An 18,795-nucleotide genomic window follows, 5' to 3' on the forward strand; every position below is an offset into this window, starting at 1 on the left:
TAACACTTTCAAACTTTCACAGATTATAGATCAAATGTTTCTGAATGTAGCCTTTGCCTCAAACCAGTCGCCGCCCGCCTGCACACACTTCTCCCAGCGTTCCGGCCAACGCCGGAATTCCGCCCGGAAAAACGCGTTTTCCGTCTTTTTCACCCAGTTCTTGACAGCGCACCTGACTTCAGCGTCGGTCTCGAAGTGTAGTTCATTATATTCAAATTATAGTTCATTCGCTGCGTCTCGACGAGAGGAACACGATGCTGGCAAAAGTAATGTCATGGCTAATTTGAGTCAAAAGTTATTGCCGAAAAAACGCTTTTCGTAAAAACGGCTATTTTTGGAGTTTTTGCCCTCTGGAGGCTAAACCGTTGACCTGAGGTCAAATCTGAGAACATTACTCAGAAAGATCTGTAAAAGGGCTATCGAATGCGCGTTTGCTTCAGCGGCGCTGTAGCTCTATCGGTTCCCGATATAGCCGTTGGCAGTTTCCAAAATGTTGAAATAGTCAACATTTTACCTTTGGTGACCTCTGGTGACCTGACCTTTGACCTGACCCAAAAAATGACCGAAGTGTTTTCGTCCTTATTTTTGACGTTCTTTCGATTGCGGCTTACCGCGTGTCGCTACGTGGCCCAGGAGCCGAGTTAGAAGGGGGTGTTCAGACACCCCCCCGGCCCGGCGTGGAATCTCAGAGCGTCGGCCCGGCGCGGGTAAGATAATATTCATTTATCTCCACAGAATATGGTAAATTAGTGCTGCTGAAGTTCGCTTTCGAAGCGTCTCCTCCAGGCATTCCATAGCTCTCGTGCCATTTTGGATCACGGAACATGGCTGGGCGCAGGACAGGTCGTCTGCGAGCTTGGACGGACCACGTGACCACCTCCTCCCCTCCCCCTCACTCCCGTCCCCTTCCCCAGCAGGGCGTCCGATCTAACCGCGCCCCAGGCAGTCGGCTCGGTTCGACCCTCCCTGGTCGAGCCACGGCCCGGTGCCGCCTGAGTTTGTGCCGGGTGCAAAACTGGAGCAGTAACTAGCGCCGGAACTACTAGTCAGCACGACCATCGTCAGATGGCAGGAGTAAATGGAATAAGCGGTTCCAGGTTTCAGAAGGAATGGGGCAGGAAAAAAAGCTGAAAACAATGTTTTGCTGATATAGCCATAAAAAGTTCACTGAATTAGGAGAGCAGCATATCAGTTTAAAGCCCTTCAGATGGTGGTTTTAATAAGCACACAATCATTTCCCAATTCGCCTCCAACGGTGTCACAGGCAAGGAATACGCTGAAATACTAGTGTGTACAGAAGCAACTGCGGGTCCCTGTACCAGACCTGTTCTGGGCTTAATTGCTTAATTCCTCGTAATTTCCCCAAAATTATCACCTGCCTTCAGCACTTTTCCCCATCTAAATTATATATCCATGCCGCGTAATGAGCGGGGTAGCGCTGCTCGGGCGGCGAATGCCGCTGCTCAGCGTCGGCGCGGCGCCGCGAACGGATGGCCCAGGCCAGGCGGGAGGCTGAAGCTCTCCGTGACGCAGAACGGCAAAGACAGCGGCGGGCGGCCTTCGATGAGGCCGAAAGAGCGACGGTCGCCGAGAGACAGCGACAGCGGCGGGCGGCCTTCGACGAGGCCGACAGAGCAGCGCACGCTGAACGTGAGCGACAGCGGCGGGCTGACATGCCCGACGAGGTACATACGTGACGCAGAACGGGCGGCCGACGCGAGGGGCCACATGGAGGGGCGCCGCAGAGCCGACCGGGCCAATCGAGCCGCCTGTGACGCCGACTCCGTGCTGTCCGGTCGCCAGCCCGTGGCCAGGCTTGACACGGGGGCACGTGACACGGTATGTCCGCACTGCGGCGCCCTCCTCTGGCGAGAGGAGCGGGCCACTCTGTGCTGTTCGGGGGGGAGGGGAAGGTAAACCTAGATCCCCTGCCCGCCCCGCCACCGCTGCTCCGTGAACTGTGGACGGGCGACACGCTGGAGGCGCGCACATTCAGGCAGCACTCCGGTGGGTATGCACCATCAGTGATCATTCAAGGTAGGTTGTACCACCGCGTCGGTCCACTGCAGGCCAGATAAGGGGAGTGGCGGTCGTTCGCCCAGATTTATGTCAACAACCCGGACTGTGACGACCCGGCGGCCGAGTGAGGCTGTCCTGCGCTTAGGACACGTGCCGCTTCCACGCGGCACCCGTGAGCCAGAGCGGGCGCGTCTGCTGACGCTGCTCGAACAGCTGCAGGCCCTTCTACGCCAGGTAAATCCCTATGTGCAGGACTTTATCCACGCCGCCGAGCTGCCGGAGGAGGAGGTTCAGCAGCAGAGACTGGTGGTAAGTGCCGACGCCCGCCCGGCCGACCAGCACCCCCGACGGTACAACCGCGCCGAGGGGTTCCGGGAGGTGGCCGTGCTGATGGACGAGGAGCCCGTCCACCAGGACATCGTGCTGCGTCGCCGTGCCGATGCCGAAGGTCCGTTCCTCCAGACGGTAAATGAGACGCACCGGGCGTTTGAGGCACTTCACTTCGTGCTCCTTCTGCCGTTTGGCACAGACAGCTGGCAGCCGGACCTACGGCAGGCGGTGGCAAACGGGCGCGGGGACGTGAGGGGCGTGACGCTGATGCAGTATTACACTCATCGGCTGCAGCTGCGACCCGATCTCGATGACTCACTGTTCCGCGCAGGACGCCTGTTTCAGGAGTACGTGTGCATGGCGTTCGCACGCGTAGAGACACAGCGTCTGCTGTACCTGGCTCGGAACCAGGCCGGCCTGCGTGCCGAGCTGTACCAGCGCCTCCAGGACGCGCTGCCGGGGGACGCCGAAAGGGAGCTGGCCGGCGGAGACCGCGTCGGTCAGCGTGTCATCCTGCCGGCCTCCTTCACCGGCGGGCCCCGGTACTACCAACGCAGGTAAGCTTTCTACGAACACATGCCATTGTTTAGATATTATGTAGAAACCAGTTGTTTTAATCCAATGGATAACCCGTGCCATTTGGGGGGGGGGGGGGCTTTCCGAGATCCTGTAGGTCTGTTGGCTTCTGAGTCAGATTCGCCAGTTTGTTGGAAGTTTCCGATATTTGACCTGATTATGGGCGAAATTTTAGCCTTCGATGACCTTTGGTGACCTGACTTTGACCTTAACAGTGACCGACACATTTTAGCAGACATGTGCTTGGATCCGGAAAAATGGATCTGAGATCCGATCCCATGGATCCCGATCCGAGATCCATTCAGATCATAGATAAAACGCCTCAATTTTGTCGAGAGATCTACTGGGATCATAGATCTGACCCTTCAATTTTGTCGCTAGATCCACTCGGATCATAGATCTGGCTCCCCAATTTTGTCGTCAGGTGATATCCATTGGGATCATAGCTCATAGGTGCTCAAAATGTTAACAACTTTCTTTCATAAGATGTTATGAATACCAAAGTATGGTTAGAAACAAACAATCTTATACAAAGGCCATATTAGTAAAGGCATTCAGTTACATTATACAGAATACAACATAAAGGAGGCTCATGAGTCATGACGGTCACAACTTGAGAGAATTGAGTGACATGAAGATTGTTCACATACCAACAGAAAAGTTTGCATTAACAATTAACATAGAGGTAAGTCAAGGTAATGACTAATGAACAATACATTACTAGGTACCTACCACATCACAATTCATGTTAGAATCTACATAATGATATTGATAATACAATCTTGCATTAGACAACCATGAGGCTTTCGAGTTTCCAGCTAACACAATTGATTGATAAACAATAAAAGATGATACTGACACATGTGGCTTGGTTAGGTAAAGGTATTTCAATATATTGAAAGAAATATTTGATAAAATAAACTGAGATATAAACAAAAGTATAAAAATATTCAACAGCCTGTGGAAGCGATGGGAAGCGAAATATCAATTGTAATGGCCTTGGATATTTACCGTAAAATGATTATTCATTATCTAAATGGAACTCATGACGTCATTTCAAATAACAAGTGGGCTAAGCGTTCTACCTTCGAGTATAATGAAAATTAATAAAAAAAATCAAACTGGAAATTCAGAAGTCTGGAGGTTTTTTTCAAACGAATGTTCATTTTTTTTCTACCTCACATAATTTTGCGATACGATTGTTTGTGAATATCATCTTTGTAGCGTTGAATTTAATGGCGTGAACGTAAGCTGAAACAGTATTGCATGGCCCTGAGCCGGGTGTGCGCCTTGCATCTTTATTTTATTCACTTTTCAAAAGAATCACAATTTCTTACGTCATTAGTTTGAAGGGCCTATTACGGAGAATCTTTTGGAATCATTACGGTTTTAGTCAAATTAAGATTTTCATTGGTCAATCGATAATGACGTAATAAAACAATATCACCAAAACGTGAGCTGTGAATTTCGTTTGTCTTTTTTTGGGAGACTCTCATTGTCATACGAGAGCACAGCATGGCACCACACGTGGCACGATGCCAAAAGTAGGTAATCTGAAGAAGTTGATGCCATTTTTGAACTTGTAATCTTATTAGGAAAGTATTAGAGGTTGGTTGCTATTCTTACTAAATCGAAATTGTGTTGCACATACTAATAGCTCATACGAACATTCTGGATTGGGATTTCATACCTGGCAGAAGTGGATTGCTGGATTATTTTTAACAAAACTGACCTATTTGGCTTCCAGGTTTGATTTCCTAACATCTGTCCATAGGCGGCGGAACAGGGGGGGGGGGTGGCACCAGGGTACAGTGCCCCCCATAGATTTTGGCATTTTAACATTGGCTCTACTGGCGTTGCATGGAAAGAATGGCACCAAAATGAAAATCTGCAGTGCCCCGCTGCCACTGCATCTGTCTGTACTGTTTGTTCATTGAATTAAACTGGCTGTAGCTTGTTGATAAGATTAGCATCAGTGCTGTCATGAAAAAGTTACAATTGGTCATAAAAAGTAGCAATGTGGATGTTCTTGGTTTATTTTAAATGTAGTAAAAATGTTGTTGATTGAAATTCAAATTTAATGATGATACCTAATGATTACAACTGATCTTAACCATGTCCACAAGTGACAATTCTCAATTGTATTGCACTGTAAGGTGTACATACAATTATGAAGGATAAGGGTTTCATTGACTACATGTTGTCGTGAGATCCGTACAGATCATAGGTCCTCCACAAATTTTTGCCCGCTGGATCCACAGAGATCATAGATCCGACCCCTAAATTTTGTCGAGAGATCCATTCGGATCATAGATCCAACCCCTGAATTTTGTCGAGAGATCCACTCGGATCATAGATCCAGCCCCTCTATTTTGTCGAGAGATCCACTGAGATCATAGATCCAGCTCTCGGATCCATGCACATGTCTGCATTTTAGCCTTATTTCGTCAGCCTTTGAAAAGGATTTTTTGCGATATTTCATTTTCTCATTTTGGTGTTTTACCTTTGTCTCAACGTTTCAGGTACCAAGACGCCATGGCCATAGTACGAGTGTACGGCCGACCGACGTACTTCGTTACGTTTACCTGCAACCCAAACTGGCCTGAGATCCAGGCGGCACTGCTGGAGGGGCAGGATACACAGTCCCGCTCCGATCTGGTGGCCAGGGTGTTCCACCTGAAGCTAAAGGCTCTACTGAAGGAGCTCACCACCAGCGGTATCTTCGGACGCTGGGTCTCCATGCTGATGGTTTCAACACAAATCTTTGTGTAATGCGTGTTACAGCGATGGAAGCGCATGTGTTGTGTTAATTTCTCCATATCAAATCGATTATTCAGTCCTTTCCCATTTGGTCATGACCTTGACCTAACGATAAATTTGTAGGCTCATATTTGATTTCAATCGACTTTTGTGTTCCATTTCATTTTCATGACGTTTATCACTATCGTTAAAGACGCATTAACCCTCGCCCGCACATGCCATTTTCCCATCCTAGAACGCACATGGGGGAGGGGGTTGCCAGCCCCCCGCGCCGTTTCGTTCCTGTTGGAGATAGATCTTAGCAGTAAAGACCAAAAAGATTCTTTGGGAAGAGACGAATCCAATGATACCCAGTTTTACCTTCTCAGGTCAGTCATTGACCTTCCAGGTCAGGTCAAACTAAAAAAATGTTGCTGTTTTGGGTCACCGTCGAATATCAAGTGCGCTGCTCATCATATACCGATGACGATGCCGTTTTCTGGTGCCAAGCCAGCTAGAACCTCTTTGTCACTCTACCCGACCAGGTTTTTGCTGCTGAGGTCATTTCAGGTCAAGTTAGGTCAAGGTCAATTTTATGTGTTTGTATGTCTGTGTGTGTGTCTGTGTGTATACTGATGTGTGCACCGACTGTTTATGTGTCTATATTACATGAAATCATGATCTGAGAAGCTTTTACCAAAATGCAGTCAAAAAACTTCACAAAAAATAATTTCCGCTTGCCTAAAGCGCAATTATATTAGATGACCTAGGTTGACCTTGACCTTGACCTTGACCTTGACATCTGTACATCGTCGAACAACATGTTCCATGATAGGTGGGAGGTAAGACTGGCAAAAAAGGCCGAAATCAAGGTGCCAAAAGCTCACAAGGCCCAAAGCCAACGCAAGATGTTGAGAATTGGCCATATGGGTCATGACATGACCTAAAAAACAAGGTCATATCTCCGAAACCAAAAACCACAGAAACTTGAAATTTTCAGTGGACATAAAGAAAGGATAGAGGAGCAGCTATACCAAAAATCAGCCTTCTATCTCTAAAAATGTTGAGTGCAGAGCAGAAAGACTACCTGGGGGGTGGAACCCCCCCCCCCCCCCATGTGCGGGTGAGGGTTAATATTTTCTGTGTGGTCAAGTTATGCGGCGTGTGAATTTTCCGTAAATTGCACCTTATCCCTCGCCGGCACAGGCCATTTTGCGTCCTTCGACGACACAAGGGGGGTACGACTTCCCCCCTCGCTTTCGGTCCCTGATTGAGCTAGAGCTTCGCGAAAAAAAAAAAACGAGCGTGTTGCCCGTCACGAGAGGAAGCCGATGATACCCAATTTTAAGGTCCTAGGCCATCAGTTGACCTTCCAGGTCAGGTCAATGACCCAATGGTCGGAAAAATCAGGACCTGTTAGAAAGTCGTTAAGTGTGGCTGCTATAGTTTTTTGGGGTGCTGATCACGGACATCGTGTTACTTTTGATCACAGATGATGTTATTGGGCATTTAGACCAGGTCGGGGCAGCTCAGGTCAGATCAACCAGTAGGGGTCGTGACAGGTATTCGTAGTACATACATGGTATCGTGATTTCATGCACTCCTTGCAAAGTCCAATGCTTCACTTTTGTATCGTCACTAGGGTCGTACGAGTTTTTCGTCAATAACTCCCGATCAAATTAAGCTAGAGAGTCGGGAAAGCCACCAATGGACTCGGGAAGACCTTCCGATTCGAATGATATGCGATATCCCGGCAGTTGCTGAGGTATTTCGCCACCCACCGTTTGCTGGGGGGGGAGGGGGCGTTAAACGCCCCCAGCCGATAACTCGAGAACCAATAGGCGCAGCGAAACGCACGAGGCGGCAAACGAAAGAACGCGACGAGACGCTTCAGATGAGTACTTTAAAAATGAATTTTGAGGTCACAGGTCGGGTCAAGGTCAGGTCAAACACCTGAAATCGGGCTTTCAGTAGCATGGACTTCAGGACTTCGCAATGGGCGCCTCTCGTCATAAACTCTGTCAAAACGGTGCACAATCCATCATATAAGGCTTACAAGAGTGTCAGCTCCATGTAGGGGTCAGTCAAGCATAGGTCAGGGTCAAGGTCAGGTCAACCGGGTAGGCACATATCCCCGAAAATCAAAACTGATATTCGCAGCCTGTGACACATGTTTTATGGGTAATTTGGGGCGCAGAACACGATGGTGACATTCATTTTATCATATGTGTACGCGTTTGGCTCAAAAAGTTAAATTTAAGAAATGCATGTATCATGGTCGTGAGGTAGTCACGAGAAATTGCCAAGATTCAGTTCAACATTTTGGAAAATGCGGAGCGATAATCAATAATCGAAGATAGCCATTTGATTGTTCATGGTATTGGCAGTTTAATGGCGTTTACGGCATGTCTGTATGTCTATTCTGTGATTTTATATGATTTTTTGAACATATGCCGTTTTTGGTTGAAAACTAAGAAATCATGACGTCACTAAAACCTCGATATCTCAAAAATATTCCGACCAATTTTTTTTTTTTTGAAACTTTGTCACAATAAACTTCAATCAATTCCCTACAGGTACCCAAAATTTGGCGCGCGCCGCAGCGCCGTTTTTATGCTATGGCCCGGCGAAAAAAGTGGGGGCGTTTAACGCCCCCCCCCCCCCAGCAACTCGCGGGATATGATACCCTTTACCCAGCTTCGTGACCTGAGAGGCTCTAACCTGACCTTGACCCGAGGTCAACTACTTAAGTTGACCTCACCCTAACAAAAAGTATACCATTCGACGCACCTGAGCTAGGCGAACACAATGATGCCAAAATCGCGGCTCTGCGGCCATTTTTTGCAAAGTTATTTGCTATAAAACCGAACCCGTAACTTCAGTCACTTGACCTGACCTCAGACGCTACCGGTTAACCTGAGACCTAAAAATTGGGTACCAATCTCTGCAACTTGTAACGGCACACACGCTCGTTCTTTCCGCGAGGCTCTAGCTCTATTAGAAGCGAAACGGCGTGCTGGGGTCGTATCAACCCCTTCGAAACCCATTTTGTTTGCGGGAAAATGAGGAATTTATAGAAAGAACACCTTTCTAATTTTTTGCGTGTCGATTTGCAATGACATGAAGTTTGTTTTGAAAAAATAAAAATGTGAAAAATTTTGGTCCTAAAAGTCATTAGAGGCAAATGAAAAAGATTAAGGTTTTTGTTTAACAATGAAAATTTTTTTTGGAATTTTAAAAAGTAATATTAATTTTTGATTCATCGCAAGCTTAGTGTTGTTTACCGTTTGTTGGTTGCTTAACCCGTTCTTAAGTTATAGGCCATCAAACTCACCGTTACAAACCGGAGTTAAAAAAATGTAATGCAATATAACTCAAAAAGTTTTGATCTGAGAAGTCTGATATTTTGCCAGGCGTCTTTGGGGCCTATGATTACCCCTAGGACCGATCTTCATTAAAATCTGAGAGATGAGGGTGACGGGCCTGGTACGATCTATCGTGGAATGCCCCAGCTTTGTAACATGTTACGAAGGCACCAGAACTACTTCTTAAATGTTCAAATGGTTGTTAAATTGGAATTCAGCTCCAAAAAAGCTAGCCTAGAAACATGCATAACTTAAAAAAGTGTACCGAGGTCATCATAGGTCAGTGACCTGACCTGACCTTCAGGTGACGTTGACATCCACCCTTATGCATGGGAGCATCATCAAATCACATGTTTGAACGCTGGAATCCACGAAAGGACTGCAAACGCGCGGCTAATGCGAGCCGGCATATGCCGAACCGCGATTCTGGCCAAACATGGTCTCGGAAAGTAGGTCACAGCTCAAAGGTCATTTGGGTAAGGGTCATGAAATTTCTAGGGTAGGTGTAAAATTGATGAACGCGATGGTACTGAAAGATACGTCGCGATCAGCCGCTTTTTACGCGAGTTATTCGCGAAAAAAAACTTAGGGGGGGTTGCAACAACCCCTCCCCCTGTGCCGGCGAGGGTTAAAACTTCTTGTGAGCGAATTCACGTAATGAAGAAGAATAAAGGCACAGTCTACTAGAGCAGCCAATATATGGCTTAGGACAGGCACATGGGACTACTTAAATCTTGTCCGACAGAAGCAGGCAACAGTTCTGATTGCATTATATGTTATGCATATTGCGGAAAGGGCACATTTCGGCCTCGAAAGATACGAATACATACGTCATAGTAACATATCTGTGGTGGTCAATTTGCGTAAAAATTGAACACCGGGTGATTAACTACAGAGCTATTGTTCTATCCAAATTTTCAGATTCAAACTCGCTCAGGGTTATCGTGCAGGTAAAGGGGGGCCGCTCAGCAGAATGCGTACGAAATATGGAGAGATTCTGAAAAATGGGTGGGGGGCCCGTACACTAGGGGGCCCGCTTTGGAGGCGATGACCCCCCCCCCCCCCCCCCCGAAACGAAATCCTGGCTGCGCCACTGGCCTGAGGCCTCTTGCACCAAAATACCTAGCTAGGTAGAATCGGCAAAATACCTACCTAGTAAAACTACCTACGGCGGTAACTTCTCTTGCACCATCCTACCTACCTATCTAGGTAAATTTGACAGCTCGCGTTTTTAGGATTTGTTTTGATTGGCTGTTTGGCGACGAATTATTTGTGGGCGCAAACAAATAGTAACTAAAGAAAACAATTAAATGGATATTGCTTTTACTGATATACATTTTGGTATTATGAAATCATTTTTCATTTACGTAAACACCGATAGAAGTTATTTTGATATTAAATTACTGGAACAAATAAGCTTCGTTTCCATGGCAACGAGTGAGTCTTCAACCTGGCTGTTCTGCTACGGAGGTTAATCGCTTTGGTACGGAGAAGCACCCCTGTGAACCCATGGAGCATTTGGTCAATTGTTTTATTATTCACTCATAAAACATTGATTTATCATTGTCTAAACATTTTGTAATGCCTAGTTACATAAAAGTACCCGTGGATTATCATGTATTGTGCCTATTGTTACTAATTGAATCATTTTACCTAAGCTTTTGCTAGTTATTTTTGAAACCCGCGTTTACCGTCAAACCGTCAAAAATTCCTCCGCGAGTACTTCTTTCCGGCTTTCGGTGCAAGAGGAAAACAGCCGGTCGGGCTTTAACAATTGGTAAGTTCTTATGCCGCTCGGTAGAATTTCTAGGTAAATTTTCACGGTAGCGTTTTTTGGTAGGTAGTTTGGTGCAAGAGAATCTAGGTATAATCTGAATTTACCTAGGTAGGTAGTTTGGTGCAAGAGGCCTCTGGTCTACCAGTATGAGTGTGCTTGTGGAAAAATTTACATTGGAGAAACGTGTCGTAGTATTAGAGCGAGAGAAACAGAGCACAAGAGAGCAATACTTGACCGAAGACTTACTTTTGCAGACCATACAAATGTGATTGTTTTTAAGGCGAATCGGGCACTAGGGCTACTCATGCGGAGCCTCCAGGCGACCTCTCCGCTGTGCAAACTGGACAGGAGAGCAGTGTTCGCGGCATTCAATGCAAATGTTAGGGCCATCCTAGAGTACTGTTCTGTAGTTTGGGCCGGTGCTTCCAAGTGTCATTTCGTGCGTTTGGAACGTGTCCAACACAAGTTTTGGATTTGGCTGGCAAACATGACGAACGTTCACCATGACTTGATTGAATATCATTACCTGCTGAAGATGTTCGACGTGAGATCGCTACATGCCAGGCGCATTGAGAGTGACATTATATTTTTGTGCAAGGTATTCAAAGGTTCGGTGTCATCCTCTCATCTTCTACGGTCGTTCTCGTTACACGCTCCGCTCAGAGCGACACGCAGCGCTGTGTCGACATTGTTCCATGTGCCGCGTGGGCGAGTGAACTACATTGCAAACGGCCTGTTTACGCGCTGCCCTCGTGCCACCAACAAATTTCTGGAAGCCCAGCCTCAAACTGATGTGTTATGTGATCCTGTTGGAAGCATCAAGAGGCGCCTCGTCCTCTATACCGGATCCGTGAGACTCTAGGGCAATGTACATGAGAATACTGTTTTTATTATGATAGTTTATTGTGCATGTTTTTTTTCGTATTTTATCTTTTGACTTCACCTATCATAGGGATCATGCCTGTTGGTGATATTATGCAATACAAGAATACAAGAATACGCAACTTAGACGAGAATCATTCAGGACTCGCCAAACATGTTATAGAAACGGGCCACTGTGTCGCTTGGGGAGATGTGAAAGTCTTAGCTTACGAGTCTGACTGGAGGAAACGAAAAATCAAAGAGGGTATTTTTATCGACAAGGCGAGAGGAAATGTGCTGAATGTGAAACCTGGGCCCAATCTCACCAAGTGCGGTAAACTTGTTTGGGGTAGCGGTAAGTTACCGCACCGATATAACCCCAAGCAAATAATCCAGTCTCACCAACCCAGACTACCCCATGCTGTAATTTACCGCATTTTGTGCAAATCCTGCAAAAGAACCCCATTTTTCGACGCTTCGGATTGGTAGAAAAGCTGCTAATCACGCCGGCGCCATATAAAGAACGCAATTGTCTTGTCGCCATAGCAACGATAGCGTGTTTCTTCTTTCCAAGCGGCACCTCAGTTTCCAAGACTCACGGGCGACATCTACATGCTGTTTTAGATACTGCAAATAGGAAGCATAGGTGGCGCAGGCTGCAATAAAAATAATCTTAAAAAAGAAACTTATTTCTTTTATTTCTTATAAAGTTCTTATTACATCTTTAATTGTTGATTCTTGCTCACAATTAGTATAAAATTTAGAGATTACGGCACAAATGTCTGCAGTAATTTTTGTCCGACATTTGGGGGCAATCAGCTGATTGTTTGGTTTGTTTACTTGCTTTTGGGCCGTGAGCAGCTGCGCACATGAAGAATTTGCAGTAAAACCGAAGCTATCCCATGGGGTTATTTCGATGCGGCAACATAAAAAATTACGGCAGTGGTGAGATTCGTTTTGGGGTAGGTTACCGCAAAATGAGTTTACCGCACTTGGTGAGATTGGGCCCTGGTGTCATGGGGGCAGATGTGTATCGAGTGCTCGCATGGGCGTCGCCACCACTAGGGACACTAGGGACATTGTCCCTAGAAGTTTTGAAATCATCGAAAACTACTAGGGATTGTCCCTAGAAGTTTTTGGAGTTCCCTCTACTGGGGACACGCAAAGAACCCGGGACATGATAACGGCGCAACTTGCTCTGCTCTCCGAACACATGTATTTTGCCTTGGGAACGGTCGCGTCAACATCTCCACGGTAAATAAAAATGCCCGCGAGCGATGTGCTTCCCTACAGATGTGACGGTGCCCTCCAGCCTCCAGGCACGTGCGTGTGGTCGCCGTAAAGCTGGATACGGCAGGCCGGCACTCGTCCGAGAAATTGGTCGAGTTTGTTTCCCAGTCACCCGAGGAGACACCCGAGCCGATTCTGGAGGTGTCCAGCATGATTGCTGAAACGAACTCGGCTGGTTACATACTGGTCCAGCTAATAAACCCGACCGAAGACGATATGCAGCTGCCCGCCGGTTACGAGCTGGGACAGACTCAGCTGTATGACGGGCTGGTCACCACAGTGCGCGTGGACCCGGCGGGAGGTCAGGATCAGGGCGGTAGGTACTGGGCCGCCGCTCTGGGCCGGCCGCTGGTCAAGCCAATATTTCCTAAACCAATTCCCTCTGGAACATCGGAATGGGGATCGGAAACGGCGGATAGAGGGGGAGGCATCAGGGCCATGCCCCCGCCCCAGGGAAAATCAGGGGTCATCATATAATTTGCTCCCCCCCCCCCCCCCAAAAAAAAAAACAAGCGATGGGCCCCCGGCCCTTATTCGGTTGTCACGAGGCTCAAGAAACCTACGCCAGCTATTAACAGCTCCATACCGGTCTTCGAGGGTCCTACACTGACCTCTGAGGGCCCTTCCGTGGTGGTCAAGCGCCCACATTGACCGTGGAGGGCACGCATTGACCTCTGAGGGCCCTCCGCTGGAGCCCCTAAACCGGCCTCAGGGGCCCATCCGGCGTCTGAGGGCCTCACATCGGCCTCTGGTGGCATTGCTGTCTCTGGGGTACCGAGACTACCTTTACGTGTCCCTGAGGGCCCTGTACTGGATTTCGAAGACCCGGTGCCGGCCTCTAAGGGCCTGCATCGGCCTCTGAGGGCCTATTTTGGCCTTTGGGGCCGTCTGCTGGTCTGTGGAATCTAACACTGGCTCATGCCGGTCTTTTAGGACCCAACACTGACCTCAGATGCCCCAATGCTGGCCTATAAGGCCCATATTAGCCTCTGAGGGCCCGCACTGGATTCTGAAGACCCGATGACGGCCTCTAAGGGCCCGCATCGGCCTCTGAGGGCCAATCTTGGCTTTTGAGAGCTTTCTGCTGGTCTCTGGGGTCCAACGCTGGCCCATGCCGGTCTTTTAGGACCCCACACTGACCTATGAGGCCCCATGCTGGCCTGTACAGGGTGTCCCATAAGTTCGTTCTCACCTAAATTTTACGTTAAAAGGCTCTCTTGCTTAAAGGCACGCTGAAATTGGTTCGTTACTGGGCTTACGTGGTTGCCATGGCTGGTAGAAATATGCTCCACAGTAACTAATTTCTGTAGACAAAATAGTTTTTGCTGGAGAGCCCGTTTCTGTAGCAAGGGAATAAAGGAAAGCAAGGAAAAAAAGAAAGATAAACTGCTGCATCTTCTTTGTGGTTCATCAAACACCGCGGTCCTCTGTCGCTCAACTGGTTGTACAAGAAGAGAAAATAATTCGCTGCTGGAAGGAACTCGGTAGTAGAGCTGGTAGAACAGGGGAGCTTGAGCGTCTTGGAAATGATCCCGAGAGAGATCTACATAGAGGGAGATCCAGGAGTGATGAGAGATCCAGATAGAGATCTAAAGATCCACCTGAGAGAGATGTAGAGGTCCTGAGATGGAGATGAGATCCACCTGATAGAGATGTAGATATCCAGATCCACCTTGCATACAAATACATCTGATGGAAGATGCTTTTTAATTTAGAGGCTTGATGATTCTGTCCATTGTATAGACCATGATAAACGAGATGCTACTTCACTGCTCGGATTAGGGATCGGGGATCCGATCAGCTGGGTTTGCGGCACAGTTGGGCAGGTGAAGGACAGGGCATTCGAAGTCCCGATAACCACTGCCAACTCATGGGTGGTAATTACATTGATTAATTGAATGTGATCATTCGTCCAGTCACCCATTCCTATATCACTGGCCTCCCCATTAAGAAAATTGCCCACTTAATTCGTATTAGCGTTGCTAGTTTACGTTGCCCTCGAGAATCATTTGTTCGACTGCCGTAACCGAATTCTACCAAATTCCTATCGGCCTTACTCTAAGATTCATGCGTCATCATTCTCACACCCTTGCTCGCATTACGTTCGCATTTCATGTATTCACCCAAATTTAATTGGTAGCCCCCGAAATTCCCTCCGATAGTGTTAGGCGTCTTACAAACCATGGTCTTCCCGGCTAGATAAATGTCTCTTTCCGAAATCCATATGCATGCTCCGCTAACCGGCGACAAAGATACTTATCGCAGGGCCGTCCAGAATAAATGCACAAATATCCACCCTACTAATTTATGGGATTCACTACACGTCCGATACTTATGAATGTTACACACATACACGATTTATATCCGACTTATCTCTCTACCGGGAGAGATTACCTATGCCCTCTTCCAGTCCGCGTGTAACATTCCCGTTCACGACCCAGGGACCACAGTTCATATCCTGGAACTATCCTTAACCCGCGCACCGACGGGGGGGCGGATATCCGCCCCCCCCCCCTGAGGTTTTTCGCAAATAGCGGGAAAACTGCGGCACGTAGCGCCGCGAAATTTGGTACGACTATTCCCTCATCAATTTTACACATGGTGTGCAAGTTTGAAACTCCTACCTTTTAAGGTCAGGTCAGGTCAGGTCACTTTGAATGACCCAACCTCAAGTCACTTTTTTGCAACTTTGTCACCGTGCCAGAGCTACAATAGATGTCGGAGGCCTTTGAAAGTCGCAGGATGTTATTAGGCCATTAGTAGCTACAATTTGTACATCTTGGAATTTTGATATCGGTGACCTAAGGTCAGGTCAATTTCGCGACCTCCCCATTATAAGTCAATGGGGGAAAAATCAACTCCCTGTTTTTACCACTAAAACGGGTCGGAATGGCCCCATATACCATACATGACTTCATATACGATCAACCTTCACTACCTTTAGGTCTGTTTTACTGTTGGGCAGCTGTGAGGTCATGTGACGTCATCAAAGGTCACCAAAGGTTTTTGGCCAATAACTCCGTACAGGAACAAGATACAGCCGCGTGGATGGTCTCACTGTGTTCAGCTCGTCAAGACGCATCGAATGATATACATGATGACCTCGAGGTCACGTGACCTGAGGTCAACCTTTGACCTTGACCTTTCGAGGTGAACATATATATCATTCGATGCGGATTGACGAGAGGATCACGATGATACCCTTAGTTTGTTCCTATCTTGACTAATTCGAAAGTTATTCGAGAAAAACTCTCTCCATATCTAGCGCCGCCATTTTGACTTTTTCGACCCCTGTGACGTCATCTTTGACCTGACCTGAAAATGACCTTAGTAAAAATTGTAGATCTTGACCGTGCGTATCCGATGCCGTTTACCGCTTGTCGCTATCTTGCTTCGTTCTCGAGATCTCAGGGGGGCGGTCATCCGCCCCCCCCCCGTCGGTGCGAAGTTGGCGCAGACCCCCCGTCGGTGCGCGGGTTAAACCATGGGATTTACTCTTCAAGGCCTTACGTGTCCTGGAGTACATTCTTCCCTCCCCTGAGGCTGTCCAGTACCGATAAGAGTACCTTTACGAAATAAGTACGAGGACTTATCCGGGACACTACGGCTCGCCTTATCCGCCCTTTCGGTGACTCACCCCTGACCTTCGGCTTCTTGCCTTTGGCATAACTTACTCTCCACTGCATACTGTGCCAATCTTCCCCTTTCCCCCCTGCCGTAGAAACCTCTCACTGCCTTCTCACCCAGTGTTACCTAAGCGGGAAAATTAACAGTGGCCGGTACCACTGGCGGAAAAGTGCACATGCCCTACGTACGTGACGGTGTGTCCCTCTTATTATTCCGGTCTGGACGTGGGTTTAGAGAAGTGCATCTGTGTCCCATACGGTCATGCTGGTAAACGTTACGCCTAGAGTTGCAAAGTTTCCCTACCGCATTACCGGCATGCCGGTAATTTTTCACTACCGCAGGTTTTTTTGTGGTATCTGGCATGTCTTGCCGGTAGCATGCCGGTATTTTTGGTTTTGCACAAAAAAAATTATTAGCATATGATTCAAACTTTGGACACTAAGAGGAAAATGTGGCATCTCTTGTAGGGGTAAACTGGAATCAACAATGCAGGTTTTTTAGTATGCCGGTAATTTGGTGGTGTTTTTGCTTTGGGCGTGGTAGCATGCCGGTATCCCCAAAAAAATTTGTGGGGCGGGGCGGTGCCGGTAGCAGCCTTTGGGGGAAACTTTGCAACTCTAGTTACGCCATAGGAGACGGGCAAACAAGCCGTCTGTGCCTCACAGTGCCCTGTGTCAATATTGGTGGAGTAATTATTGGCGCTAACTCGCAAGAACGCGAATAACAGAAACGCATTATTTATCCAACCTAATCGTAATCTCAAGTCCTAATTGCTGCTGCACGCGTGAACCTAATCATCAGTTCTCGTATACAATCCTAGCAGACCTTGAACCGCTCTTGATTTAATCAGATGATCTAGAACCAATAAGTACGCACCGATCTGTCGTCTGGTTGTGATCCACCGTATCATAGTGATTTACTGAATGCTCAAACGGAAATGACTCCTTGAAACTCGTTCGATAGCTTCTGATGGGCTACTAGTTACCTATACAAATTATCTTTATAGAGTGCCAGAATATTTTCATAGGGGTCCCTAGCCTTTCATAGAAAATCTAATCTATATCATCCTATTAGCAGTAAACAATGCACATCAAACGAAGTGCAGTCCTAGATATCATATAGCATGTCATATTTAAAATTATGCATTAACTGTTTACGTTCTTATCCCGTTGCAACTTTCCACAACTAACCATGCTCCTATACGATGACCTTCACCTACCGCACGCGCCCCAATTACGGCTAACCCACTGCCCCTGTTGTGGCTGCTCCTCGCGCCCTCTGGCGGCTCAACGCCCACGTCGGGAACGACGAATACCACGGCCACCGGCCGGCGCCGCGTCGACACCGTCAGTCAGTCACGCCGCTATGGGCGCGTATACACTCACGGTGCAGTGCTCGTGCGTGTTGTCTCTTCTGGCCGGGTAGATTCACCGGATGTGTCAGTGAGTGTGAATCTGGTAAAATATCGCTGCAATATCTCCCTGTTCGACATCTCATCAGCTCCATTCCACGTAAGTTTTTTTTTTAAATTTATTTCCTGTCCCATTTAATCGTTCCCCAACAAAGATGGTCCTTTCTAGTATTTATTCTACAAAAGCACAACGATCGGTACCTATATTAGTCGCATATTAGTTCTAACCACAAACAATTCTACATCTACCTGTTACTCGACATTTCGCAATTTCAATGATGCAAAGTGACCATCTAAAGTCGCAAAGTGTCAAACCGTCAACCTCAAACCACTGCTCACAACTCTGCACCTAAGTAACAGAAGAAATTCCGCCGTAAGCTCAAGCATTCGTATCTGTCGAAAATCATAACTCATAGCCATATTCATAGATCGATCACATGAATCAGTCGCCACCTTAAAACATTACATTCGCTTTCAACCGTATTTACCTGTTCAATAATTGATTTCGACTTCGCAATTAATTCCTTCAGCAATATTACCAATAATTTCGCAATGCAACTTTTAGTGAATTAAGCACGAATCTACACCATTAAACGAATTCCAACCTCAAATCGCACTTGACCACCGCCGATTATAATAAATCGAACGAACCAGTTTGGCCAAAGACAAAGACATATTCAATGTTGTCACGCATCCTGTCATCAATTTCAGCGTTCGTGACACTGAGCTGCTTGTTCAAATTTTTGCATCTCGCTCCCGGCCTAATCGCGATGTATCCCGCAACCCAACTGACAATAACG

The 18,795-nt window shown here is 47.3% G+C and overlaps 1 protein-coding gene across 3 annotated transcripts in view; it reads right to left on the reverse strand.

Annotated features, from left to right (window-relative positions):
- The window catches only part of LOC122390822, a 72,376-nt gene that overhangs the window by 28,282 nt on the left and 25,299 nt on the right, over positions 1-18,795 (reverse strand). The window lies entirely within an intron of this gene.

This window comes from Amphibalanus amphitrite, unplaced genomic scaffold (assembly GCF_019059575.1).
Source record: "Amphibalanus amphitrite isolate SeventyFive unplaced genomic scaffold, NRLGWU_Aamphi_draft 000411F_arrow, whole genome shotgun sequence".
NCBI classification, from domain to species: Eukaryota; Metazoa; Arthropoda; class Thecostraca; order Balanomorpha; family Balanidae; genus Amphibalanus; species Amphibalanus amphitrite.